This window comes from Anguilla rostrata, chromosome 10, assembly GCF_018555375.3.
Source record: "Anguilla rostrata isolate EN2019 chromosome 10, ASM1855537v3, whole genome shotgun sequence".
NCBI lineage: Eukaryota > Metazoa > Chordata > Actinopteri > Anguilliformes > Anguillidae > Anguilla > Anguilla rostrata.
In genome coordinates, this window is record NC_057942.1 from 562,501 (window position 1) to 575,230 (window position 12,730).

Here is a 12,730-nt window from a genome sequence, read left to right on the forward strand (position 1 = left end):
GGCCGAACGACGGAGCGCCGCGAGGGAAGAGGAGGAGAAACGGAGACAGTTGACGGACAGCCGCTCCGCAACCAATCTCCCAAACCTATTGAGTAAGCTCACCGCGCTCAGCAGCCCGAACCACCGCGGCGAGCTAACAGAATGAGGAAAATGCGCCGTCGTGACTCCTCTGTGATTAAGTCTAATGTAATCAAATCAGTCCAGAGACCTGACGCGGCTTCTGCCCGCTCTACCAGAACCGTTTTTAGCATAAGGGGCGGAAATGTGACGCAGCGCCCATACAGGGATGTCTTTTCTCTGTTCGAGCTATGCATTCAAACGAAAACATGAATGGACAGTTACATGAACAATGAATGTAAAAACGAAGTGACACAGCTAGCGTGTAGGAGGGTAAGCAGCGTAGTTCAGTAGCCTAATGCAACTGGCAACACAGCAGGTGCAATCAATTAGTAGAAATGTTTATCATTGTCGATTTAAGTTCAGGTGAGTATGTAGCTATTTTCATAAAAACTAAAGGTGCTCCGTTTTTAATTGTGGAATGCTATTTAATGTTTTAAATAAATAACATCAAAATGAACTTCAGTATGTTTAACGGTATTACGTTTTGCTAGTTGCGGTTTTCTTTAATTCTGGAGTCGGGGTCTCCAGCCCTGGTCCTGGAGAGCCGCATGGGTTTTCACTGTTACGCAGCTCTTAATTGAGTCATTAAAGCCTCTGATTACGCAGTTAACTCACCTCACCTGGTTTCTTGGGCCTGAACTGGCTGTTCATTTTATGGCTTAAAAAACCCAGCAGCTGTGGCTGTCCAGCACCAGGGCAGGGAGCCCTGCTCTAGTTACACACATCTCTCCTTACATCAGCTTTACATTTTTGGAAGTTATATGGGGAAGTGTGTGTGTGTGTATGTGTGAGTGAGAGAGAGAGAGTGTGTGTGCATGTAAAATTAACTTCAACTTAAAAAAGGTCCTTATTCATGTTGCTGCAGTAACATCCAATACTTTTTACTTTAGCACCCATTCAGTGAGTTCCATGTGTAATAGAGGGTACTGCAAAGAGTCATGTGATTCCTGACTCCTCCCCCTCCCTGTCCTCCAGTGCACTGAAGCTTTAGCTCAACAGAACAGTTCCTAACAGACGCCCACATTCATCGCAGGGCGAGAGTGGTGCATTGTTCCAGCATGCACTGGGGCTGATGGATGTGCCTGCCAGCGATGAGACTGGTGACATACGGCACCTTGTACTGTCCCCCCCCCCCCCCCCACTCAGCCACCCCCACTCAAACTCACAGCAATCCCACAGTCCCCTCTGACAAGACTCATACAATCACAGCCCACTGTCACTGTTCACACTCACAACCAGACCCCTTTATGAAAAAAGATACGTCACTGTACACACGGACTCAATAACCTCAGCATATGTAATACTGCAGTGTATGGCTGAATGTCCCTGAATGTGTGGCCTCCCCTGGGTCTGAGCTGGCCGCTGATCTTAAGGTGAAAACAGAGACCTGTACACCATGTGACTCTCCAAGAGTTTGAGTGACACCCCTGAATCCGTTGTTACAGAGCCCTGGGCAGGTAGCTGCTGGAGATGGTGAACTCCTGGAGGTCCTGGAGCTCATCCAGCTGTATAAAGCAGGTATTTATGGGCATCAGCTTTTATAAAAGCCCTGTTATTATATGATGAGAAGGTGACAGTTACTCCATCCTCGTCTTCTCCCCAGACTCAAATATGTCAGAGATGAGCCGAGTGGGTCAAACAGTGGCACCGGGGGCCCAGGGACCTGTGAACCGCACCTGCAAACGGAACGGAGCGGAATCCCATAATCAGGTAAGCCAGGTGCAGTGGTCTGGGTCTGGTGATCACTTCCACTAATATAACTCGTCTTTCGCAGAAGAGTCCCTGTGGATTAGCCCTGTTGATGGCAGATATTAGTGTAATCCACATATGGTCCCTATTATGTCCATTGGTACTCTGTCAGTACAGTTGCTACTGCATGTTATATAAGACAAAATCCCCTGGATGTACAAATCCTGAAGAATTTTCCACCCATTTTCAGTGGAGCCACAGGCCCTGTCCTGACTGCGTTAGTCCTAACTGTGTCAGTCCTGACTGTCCTGGTCCTCACTGTGTCAGTACTAACTACACTGGATCTGGCTGTGCTGGACCTGACTGTGTCAGTCCCTCCTCAGCTGGGGGGCTGCACAGTTTGCAAACTGCAGTTCATGTTTGTCTGCTCCTCATACTCAGTTATCTTGCTTTTTATATTTGGAGTCGATCCTCACTTTCTCCATGGTCAGGGTTTCTTGGAGAAGTCTCTTAAATATAACAAGACAGATATTTACAAATAACAACAGTTGCTTCTTTTGTCAGTTAAGAGGCCCTCTAACCTTTCTGCAGAATACAAAGAAAGGATTTCATATCATGGTGGAGCATGTCGGTTAAGTCTTTCTCTCCCTCCCATACAATTACACAGATGTTTCTCGGTAACCTTGGGTCACCGTTGATTTCTGGCTTCTAAGAAAGCCCTGCTCATGTGTTGGAGTTTATTTTCAGACCACAGTCCCTCACTTTGACTCGTGGCAATGTGCCTGGAACATAAACGTGACCTTGAGGTGCTAAGTCTGGTGGGCTGCTGTGCAAATCGCAAACATTCGCCTGCACACACAGACAGCTCCGTAAATCAGCACCTACTGGGCACGCTCAGTCCGGGCACAACATTTTATTTGTGATCTGTTTAAGGAAATAGTCCCGGCCAAGATTAAAATTCGAGATTACACAGAGATTTGGCCATATTTCAGGATGGAGTACGGATGCCGAACCATGTGACTATGATCATATCCATATCTGCATGCCTATAGACCATACATGTCTGATTGGTTGGACATTGAGGGAATGATACTCATGAATGATGCACTTCTGGGGAGATATTGTATGCTGTAGTGAAAAGGCCGAGGTCTTTGTTGTCTGGGTGCCTTACTGGAGCAGTGATGTAGCTGTGAGACTGGAGCAGTGACATAGCTGTGAGACTGCAGCAGTGATGTAGCTGTGAGACTGGAGCAGTGGTGTAGCTGTGAGACTGCAGCAGTGATGTAGCTGTGAGACTGGAGCAGTGACGTAGCTGTGAGACTGGAGCAGTGACGTAGCTGTGAGACTAGAGCAGTGACGTAGCTGTGAGACTGGAGCAGTGGTGTAGCTGTGAGACTGGAGCAGTGATGTAGCTGTGAGACTGGAGCAGTGACGTAGCTGTGAGACTGGAGCAGTGACGTAGCTGTGAGACTGGAGCAGTGGTGTAGCTGTGAGACTGGAGCAGTGACGTAGCTGTGAGACTGGAGCAGTGGTGTAGCTGTGAGACTGGAGCAGTGACGTAGCTGTGAGACTGGAGCAGTGATGTAGCTGTGAGACTGGAGCAGTGACGTAGCTGTGAGACTGGAGCAGTGGTGTAGCTGTGAGACTGGAGCAGTGACGTAGCTGTGAGACTGGAGCAGTGACGTAGCTGTGAGACTGGAGCAGTGGTGTAGCTGTGAGACTGGAGCAGTGGTGTAGCTGTGAGACTGGAGCAGTGACGTAGCTGTGAGACTGGAGCAGTGATGTAGCTGTGAGACTGGAGCAGTGATGTAGCTGTGAGACTGCAGCAGTGATGTAGCTGTGAGACTGGAGCAGTGATGTAGCTGTGAGACTGCAGCAGTGATGTAGCTGTGAGACTGGAGCAGTGGTGTAGCTGTGAGACTGGAGCAGTGACGTAGCTGTGAGACTGGAGCAGTGATGTAGCTGTGAGACTGGAGCAGTGGTGTAGCTGTGAGACTGGAGCAGTGATGTAGCTGTGAGACTGGAGCAGTGGTGTAGCTGTGAGACTGCAGCAGTGACGTAGCTGTGAGACTGGAGCAGTGATGTAGCTGTGAGACTGGAGCAGTGATGTAGCTGTGAGACTGCAGCAGTGATGTAGCTGTGAGACTGGAGCAGTGATGTAGCTGTGAGACTGCAGCAGTGATGTAGCTGTGAGACTGGAGCAGTGGTGTAGCTGTGAGACTGGAGCAGTGACGTAGCTGTGAGACTGGAGCAGTGATGTAGCTGTGAGACTGGAGCAGTGGTGTAGCTGTGAGACTGGAGCAGTGACGTAGCTGTGAGACTGCAGCAGTGGTGTAGCTGTGAGACTGGAGCAGTGGTGTAGCTGTGAGACTGGAGCAGTGGTGTAGCTGTGAGACTGGAGCAGTGATGTAGCTGTGAGGGGTCCGGTCCTGGGCTCTTACTCAGAGCTGAGTCAGGCTTTCAGAGGACCGCCTGGTGGTCCTGATTCAGCGGGAGTGTGGCGATCTCTCGGTCTGTTCGCCACATTGCGACTCGTCGATGACAGGTGGTTTGGCTGCGGCATCGCACCAGGCCTGAGTGTATGAGTGTGCAAGTTTGCAGCAGAACTGATTGTAGTACTGAACTTCAGACACTGCACTGTTGCTCTAATGCCAGATTGTATCTTTAGTGTGTCTCATAAGCTGTGTTCACTGTAAACACACAAAAGCCAAGTTTCCTGTTTCAGGAACATTATTTACACCAGCTGCCATGGGGGTTAAGAAGCAGAGATTATTTACAGTGTGAATATGTAGCTGTACTTATACTATATTTTAAAAAATAAGCATCAACTAATAATATAAAAACAGTGAAACTGTTGACTAGACTCTGGAGGGAAGGATAGATAGGATAGTATCTGAATCTTTGTCCTCTTTTCTGTACTTTAATAGCAAATCAGCGCTCAACTGACACAGCAAACAGGGCTAATTCATAGGTTCATTCTGTCCATATGCTAGATCAGTATGCTGTGAATTATCAATATTTAGTTTTTTGTTCTTCTTCTAAAAATTACAGATTAAAAAGAACATGCTGACAGCGTTGCGCACAAGAATACCCAGAGTCCTCCCTGTTCACAGCTAAAGCCTGCCAGCACTAAACTCTGAGAGCAGCATGTGTAACAGAAATGTTGAAACAGAATGTGTGGTGTGAGTTGTGACTGTCCCAGGCCCTGCCTCCTCTCCAGCTAACAGCACTGACTGGGATGTTAAAGGGGAGCTGCCATTGAGGGGTATGCCCGGAGGGGTGGGGGGCTTCCCTGCAGTTCGGGACAGAGACACAGGTGTGTAGGGAACGGGACGAGGTTCTGCCTTGGCCCTGTAAAAGGGTTCTATAGCTTAGCACCGCGGTTGCTGGGTAGATAAAGCTTGTCTCCGTAGTGGCCCGGTTGCTGGGTAGATAAAGCTCGTCTCTGTAGTGGCCCAGTTTCCGGGTGGATAAAGCTTGTCTCTGTAGCGACGTGGTTGCCGGGCAGAAGTAGGTCAGGAATGCCACCACCTCACCGGCTCACTCGCCACGCGCCGACAAGTCCTCACAGCTGAGCTTCATCCCCATCGGGCACCGGTCGACAGCTGCATTATCCACCCGGCAACCAGTCCTCACAGCTGCATATCCACCCGCAACCAGTCCTACAGCTGAGCTTATCCACCCGCAACCAGGTCGCTACAGCTAGCATATCACCCGCAACCAGGTCGCACCAGCTGAGCATTATCCACCCGGCAACCGGTCGCTACACAGCTGAGCATTATCCACCCGGCAACCAGGTCGCTACACAGCTGAGCATTATCCACCCGCAACCAGGTCGCTATACAGCTGAGCATTATCCACCCGGCAACCAGGTCGCTACGCAGCTGAGCATTATCCACCCGGCAACCAGGTCGCTACGCAGCTGAGCATTATCCACCCGGCAACCAGGTCGCTACACAGCTGAGCATTATCCACCCGGCAACCGGTCGCTACCAGCTGAGCTTCATCCACCCGGCAACCAGGTCGCTACACAGCTGAGCATTATCCACCCGGCAACCAGGTCGCTACACAGCTGAGCATTATCCACCCGGCAACCAGGTCGCTACACAGCTGAGCATTATCCACCCGGCAACCAGGTCGCTACGCAGCTGAGCATTATCCACCCGGCAACCAGGTCGCTACAGCAGCTACACCGAAGTCGATTATCCACCCGGCAACCAGTCGCTAAAAAGCAGCTGAGCATTATCCACCCGCAACCGGTCGCTACACAGCTGAGCATTATCCACCGCACGCGCGCAACACATCAGGCGTCGCTATACAGCTGAGCATTATCCACCCGGCAACCAGGTCGCTACACAGCTGAGCATTATCCACCCGGCAACCGGGTCGCTACGCAGCCAAGCATTATCCACCCGGCAACCAGGTCGCTACGCAGCTGAGCATTATCCACCCGGCAACCAGGTCGCTACACAGCTGAGCATTATCCACCCGGCAACCAGGTCGCTACACAGACAAGCATTATCCACCCGGCAACCAGGTCGCTACGCAGCTGAGCATTATCCACCCGGCAACCAGGTCGCTACGCAGCTGAGCATTATCCACCCGGCAACCAGGTCGCTACGCAGCTGAGCATTATCCACCCAGCAGACCGCTGCCCGGCCCTCATTATCCACCGGAACCAGGTGCATACAGCTGAGGGTTATCCAACTGGTGGGCCGGTCGCTACGGTGGAATAATGCACCCGCAACCATGGTCCTTCTTTAAGGCTGCATGATGGTACGTAACGGTTGCGCTTGATGGTCAGGTAGCACACAGCAGGTGCTGGGAGCCAGCCAGCCATTCCTGTGTGTGACTGATTGAGGAGACAATGAGTACAGAGAGAGAGAGACGCACCCCCCCCCCCTTTTTTTTCATGACACTTGTTACATGTTGCCCCATCCCAGCACTTTTTGGTAATTTGTATTTGTCCTAATACTGTAGCTTATTCTTCTGCCTAGTTGGCTTTGCAGAGGTTAGGTCTGAATAGTGTTCACTGTGTGAACTAAACTGTGTTCTTGGCTAGAAATAGCTGTACAAAATAAGTATGGTATCTTACTGAACCTGTGTTTAGTACATTACATTACATTACATTACAGGCATTTAGCAGACGCTCTTATCCAGAGCGACGTACAACAAGTGCATTAGTTTAGTAGTTATCTATGACCATGAAATGCACTTTTTGTACGTTGCTTTGGATAAAAGCGTCTGTCAAATCAATGTAAATGTAAAATGTAAATGCACTCACACACATTCACACGCACACAAACGACGCACTACAGCACATACACGCGCACACACACACACACACACAAATGACGCACTAGAACATACACACACTCACGCACACACACACAGACAAACAAACAAACACACTCACGCTGAATGACTGTTGGGCGTCGAGTGGGAACATTTCCCGGAGAACATGCTGTGGGACGATGTGCTCTGAAAATGTTCTTGACACAGCTTCTTTTAATGTGCTGCCTCACCATAATCATGAGGGGAACACATTAATATTCATGAGCTTGTTCTGTGTGAAAATAATCTTTTATGGGTCTCAGTCAGCACTGCAGAGTCATCTGGCTCAGCGGCAAGGCTAACAGCGAGGCTAGCTGTGAGGCTATCAGCAAGGCTAGCAGCGAGGCTAACAGTGAGGCTAACAGTGAGGCTACCAGAAAGGCTAGCAGTGAGGCTAACAGCGAGGCTAGCTGTGAGGCTATCAGCAAGGCTAGCAGTGAGGCTACCAGTGAGGCTAGCAGTGAGGCTAACAGTGAGGCTACCAGAAAGGCTAGCAGTGAGGCTAACAGCGAGGCTAGCAGTGAGGCTATCAGCAAGGCTAGCAGTGAGGCTAACAGCGAGGCTAGCAGTGAGGCTAACAGCAAGGCTAGCAGTGAGGCTAACAGTGAGGCTAGCAGCGAGGCTAATAGTAAGGCTAGCAGTGAGGCTAACAGCAAGGCTAGCAGTGCGGCTATCAGCTAGGCTAGCAGCGAGGCTAACAGCGAGACTAGCAGTGAGGCTATCAGCAAGGCTAGCAGCGAGGTTAACATGTTAGCGTATTGCATGCAGTGTATCTGCTGGCACTCATATGAGAATCACATTGGGTCTTTATCAGTGTTTTGAAAAGGAAAGTAATCATATTTTACACTGAAACATCTTTTCAGGGGTTTAATTAGAGCTTTGGGGTCATTTCTGACCCAGATAAGGGAGCTGTGTGCAAGTTTTCTGAAAATCACAAAGAGTCTTTATATAGGGCCCACAGTGCAGGGTGTTAAGTTAGCAGAGCTATAATGCCCATGCTTAACCCTCTACTATGAACAACTCCGATAATCCCTGCTAAAGCCAGTTCGCTTTCTAGCATGTTAATTAGCACACTGCACCTCCAGTACAACAATCAACAAAACACTTCCTGAACTACAGAAAAATGCTTTTTACATTCTGTTTGAATGCAGGAGGAGGAGGAGGGCTGCAGGAGGACGTCCTCGTTCAGACGCTCTCTTACTGAGGCTCAAATCTAGCGCATCACACAGGGAGCCCAATAGAAGCACATGAACGGGCGGAGAACCCAGGAAAACCTGCAAGACACTTCTGATTTTCTTCCTTTTCTCACACACTGGTCTCACCACAAGCTAGCCTCGAGGGACAGGTTGTGATTGGCCCTCCTGGTGTAAGTGATGTCTGGATGTCGCTGAGTGGGGAGGTTAGCGGTGATGGTGCTTTGTGCAGCCTGAGCTGTTTGAGTGACTCAAGTCATCTGAGTCACTCAAAGTGATCTGAATCACTGAAAGTCATCTGAGTCACTTAAAGTGATCTGAATCACTCAGAGTGATTTGGATCAGGGTGAGATGTGAGCATTTTTCAGGGCTCGTTGTCTGGCCTGTGTGAAGTATTTGGCCTGCTGTCATTATGCAGCAGCCTGAATCTGAGCAAAGCAGCTTGCAGAGGGCAACAAATCTGTGCTTCAAAATCAGATCATGAGGATTCATTTACACCTCATTTTCTGGCCAAGAAATCAGCATTTGCCTCCAAATGCATGTGAGGCCTGGATTAAATGTGGATTACTGAAGCAGACAGCCAGAGTCTGTTTCTCCTTCTGCTCCAGTCATTCATTCTCTGCTTCATTTCAGACGGAAAGTTAAACTGGCTTTGGCGCTGAGCCCTTCGGTCTTTTTCTTTGGGAGTAGAGCTGGCATCTCCACCATAAATGTGAAATATGTAACTGATAATGATGATGTTCAGGAAATAGCACCTCAAATGTGGAAATATCCCCCAGAACACATCCTCTTCTTTTCCTCTCCCTCGCATTCCATCTTTTCCTCTTTATTTTAGTATCTGTCTGTTATTTTTAGATAAAATCATAAATGTTATTACTTTGACCCGACAGTCATTACTTTTCTCAGTGCCTACCAGGACTGCTGTGAAGCAGAAGTAAACATGATTTCTCTCCTCCCTCTCAATTTGTGAAATGGAATTTTGCTGAGGTGGGAGAGAACTGTGTGAAATTTATACCCAGCATTCAAAATTCTGGCTGATCTCTATATAAGAGCCTATTCAATATCTCTATCCCTCTCCCCTCCTCTCTCTTTCCCTCTCACGCTCCCTCTCTTCCTCTCCCTCCCTCTCTCACCCCTATTCAGGCTGGGACCCTGGATCACCTACTTTATCCTGCCTGGAGTGAGGGGTGTGGCCAGGGGAATGTTTAGTTGTCTTATATACAGACATGCCTGGACAGTGCTTATGTAATGTCTGCTCTGGCTGGATGTTTCTGGCATAAAAATGTGGAGACAAATTATCTAAAACATTTGTGTGGAACCCAAGGGTCTCAGATATTTGGCTGGCTTTATGAGTTTCCATGGAAACTTGAACAGTCTACAGACCAATAAAATAGATATTTGTGGCGTTCCTCAGGATATGCATGGATCTCCAGCATTCCCATGAACCTGCATGGCTCTCCAGCATTCCCATGAATCCGCATGGCTCTACAGCATTCCCATGAATCTGCATGGATCTCCAGCATTCCCATGAATCTGCATGGATCTCCAGCATTCCCATGAACCTGCATGGCTCTCCAGCATTCCCATGGCTCTATAGCATTCCCATGAACCTGCATGGTTCTCCAGCATTCCCATGAATCTGCATGGCTCTCCAGCATTCCCATGAATCTACATGGCTCTCCAGCATTCCCATGAACCTGCATGGCTCTCCAGCATTCCCATGAATCTACATGGCTCTACAGCATTCCCATGAATCTGCATGGATCTCCAGCATTCCCATGAACCTGCATGGTTCTCCAGCATTCCCATGAATCTGCATGGCTCTCCAGCATTCCCATGAACCTGCATGGATCTCCAGCATTCCCATGAACCTGCATGACTCTCCAGCATTCCCATGAATCTGCATGACTCTCCAGCATTCCCATGAATCTACATGGCTCTCCAGCATTCCCATGAATCTGCATGGATCTCCAGTGTTCCTGTTGATCGTTTCGCAGATGCTGATGCGTTTCATGAGTAGAAAAGCTCTTAGAAGTGTTGGCACCTGAAAATGGTCATCTGAGCCTTTGGAACAGATAAACCTGAGCTGCCCATTCCTGCATATTCTGGATGGGAAATCTGTCTGGTGCTTCACCAGGACACACACACACACTCTCTCTCTCTCTCTCACACACACACATGCACACACACTCTTCCTCTCACACATACACACACACTCTCTCTCTCTCTCTCACACACACACACACACACTCTCTCTCTCACACACACACACACTCTATCTCTCTCTCATACACACACACACACTTTTCACATTTGTATTCAGTCACATCCCCGGGGGGGTGGCACAGCCTGTGCACTCTAACTGGGGTGTTTGCCCCCCAGCCCTGCCACTTTATATCTCCTGTCCCCCCCCCCCCCACACATCCCCCGGACAGGTTAATAATAGGAAACAGCTGCTAACTGGGTGGAACAACTGCCACCGAGGCCTGAAACTACAACCCCACAGAGTCCTGTGGCAAAGCTGCGGTCGCTAGGAAACCACCACACAATGTTCTAGAACAAAGAGGGAGGGAGGGTAACAGAACAGAATCCACCTCTTAGCTCAGAGACCCAGTTATCTCCATGGAGTCAGGCTAAGTGTCACAGTTACCGCGGCAACTCCCTGTGGAGCTCAGGTCAAACAGCCATTTTTCTGAAGAGCTGTTCTGAGGCACGTCCAGCGGGAACTTACTGAATATGAAATCCCAAATACAACGATAATACATTTGTCTGAATAATCTACTAGCCACTGGTATTTTATATGCAAAGAGCAGATCTTTATAGAAATTGGAACTCGGTATATAAGCAGAGTCTGGGTGGGTCATCCTGTTAAGGCACTATTCTAGAGCACGGATTGACTCAATGGTGTGGTGCTGAATCCGGACTGTGGTAGAACGGGCAGCCACTATTCCGCCAGTTCAGCCACGCGGGAAATGTCTTCCCCCGACTGGCGTCTGTGTGAGATGGACCTGTGAACCGCGGTGTGATAACAAGCTGTGTGTGTCACTGGTGCCTCTGAGGAGGGGGCGGGCTCTTCACTGATACGCCCACCACTGGGCATCAGCACCGGGAGGAGCAGCCTCAGAAAGGGCTTACAGGGCACATAAAAATACATGTGAAAGTGCTGTCTTTGCACAACATTACTACAACACATTTACGCAATCATGAGAACCATGTAAATGTTTGAACTTTAAATTGTAACATACATTGACCTATATTAACTTGAATAAGGATATTCACTATAGTTTGTAGTCTAGTGGAGTCATTGTATCAAACCAAATCAGCCAATCACTGTAAAATGGTGCCCAGTGCCTGGCTAGAAGCTTGGAACACATACTTTTCCCATCTGCGTTTTTTAAACAGCTAATAATGGTGTTGGCTGGCTGTTGAGTCTTAGAGCTCAGTTTGCACTTATCCAGGGTGAAATCCCCTGCCTCCCCTGGGTGGCTGGCATGTGCCAGTTTAATAAATGAATAAATGCTGCTGTAGTTCAGGGAACAGGCTTCCTTTGTTCTGCAGACTGGTCCTCCAGCCACGCAGGCCTTCTGGTTTATGATCAACCTCTCAAAACTCTTTGCCAGATGTTACTGCATTTAGCGGGAAAATTCACACAAAGGAAATGATGCAAGGGGTCTTAAATCAGTACAGAGGTGAGCTGAAACACAATTACAGAACCACCAGAACCCTCACTGCTGCAACACGATTACAGAACCACCAGAACCCTCGCTGATGGAACATCATTACAGAACCACCAGAACCCTGGCTGATGGAACTCCACATGAACGCCCCCTCAGGTCCAGACAGACCCCTCCATGCTTTAGTGGGAGCAGTATTCCAGAAAAGCCCCCACAGGCCCAAGATGTCGGCTTACTCAGACAGCTGGGTGGACCCGGTCGGCCGAATGACCTCAACAGGAAGTGAGGCGTGCTGCAGGAGTTCGGCTGGCTGATTGCAGGAATGTGTGATGTCACAATGGCCACATTGTCTGAGACCTGGAATAACACCGGCTCCGCAGTCCCCATTGTCCTCTCGCCCTCCAGCACCGACAGGAAAGCCCCGCAGTTCCCAGAATTCCCCACTGTGCGCATTCCAGACGTGCCCTGGGAACACACCAGGCCTGTGCCAGCTCCCTCTGAACCATACAGAGGGAACAGGAGGAGGGGATGGGGGTGGAACAGAGGGAACAGGAGGAGGGGATGGCGGTGGAACAGAGGGAACAGGAGGAGGGGATGGGGGTGGAACAGATGGAGTGGGAAGGGGATGGAGGTGGAAGAGATGGAGAGGGAAGAGGGGATGAAGGTGGAAGAGATGGAGGGAAGAGGGGATGGAGGTGGAACGGATGGAGAGGGCAGAGG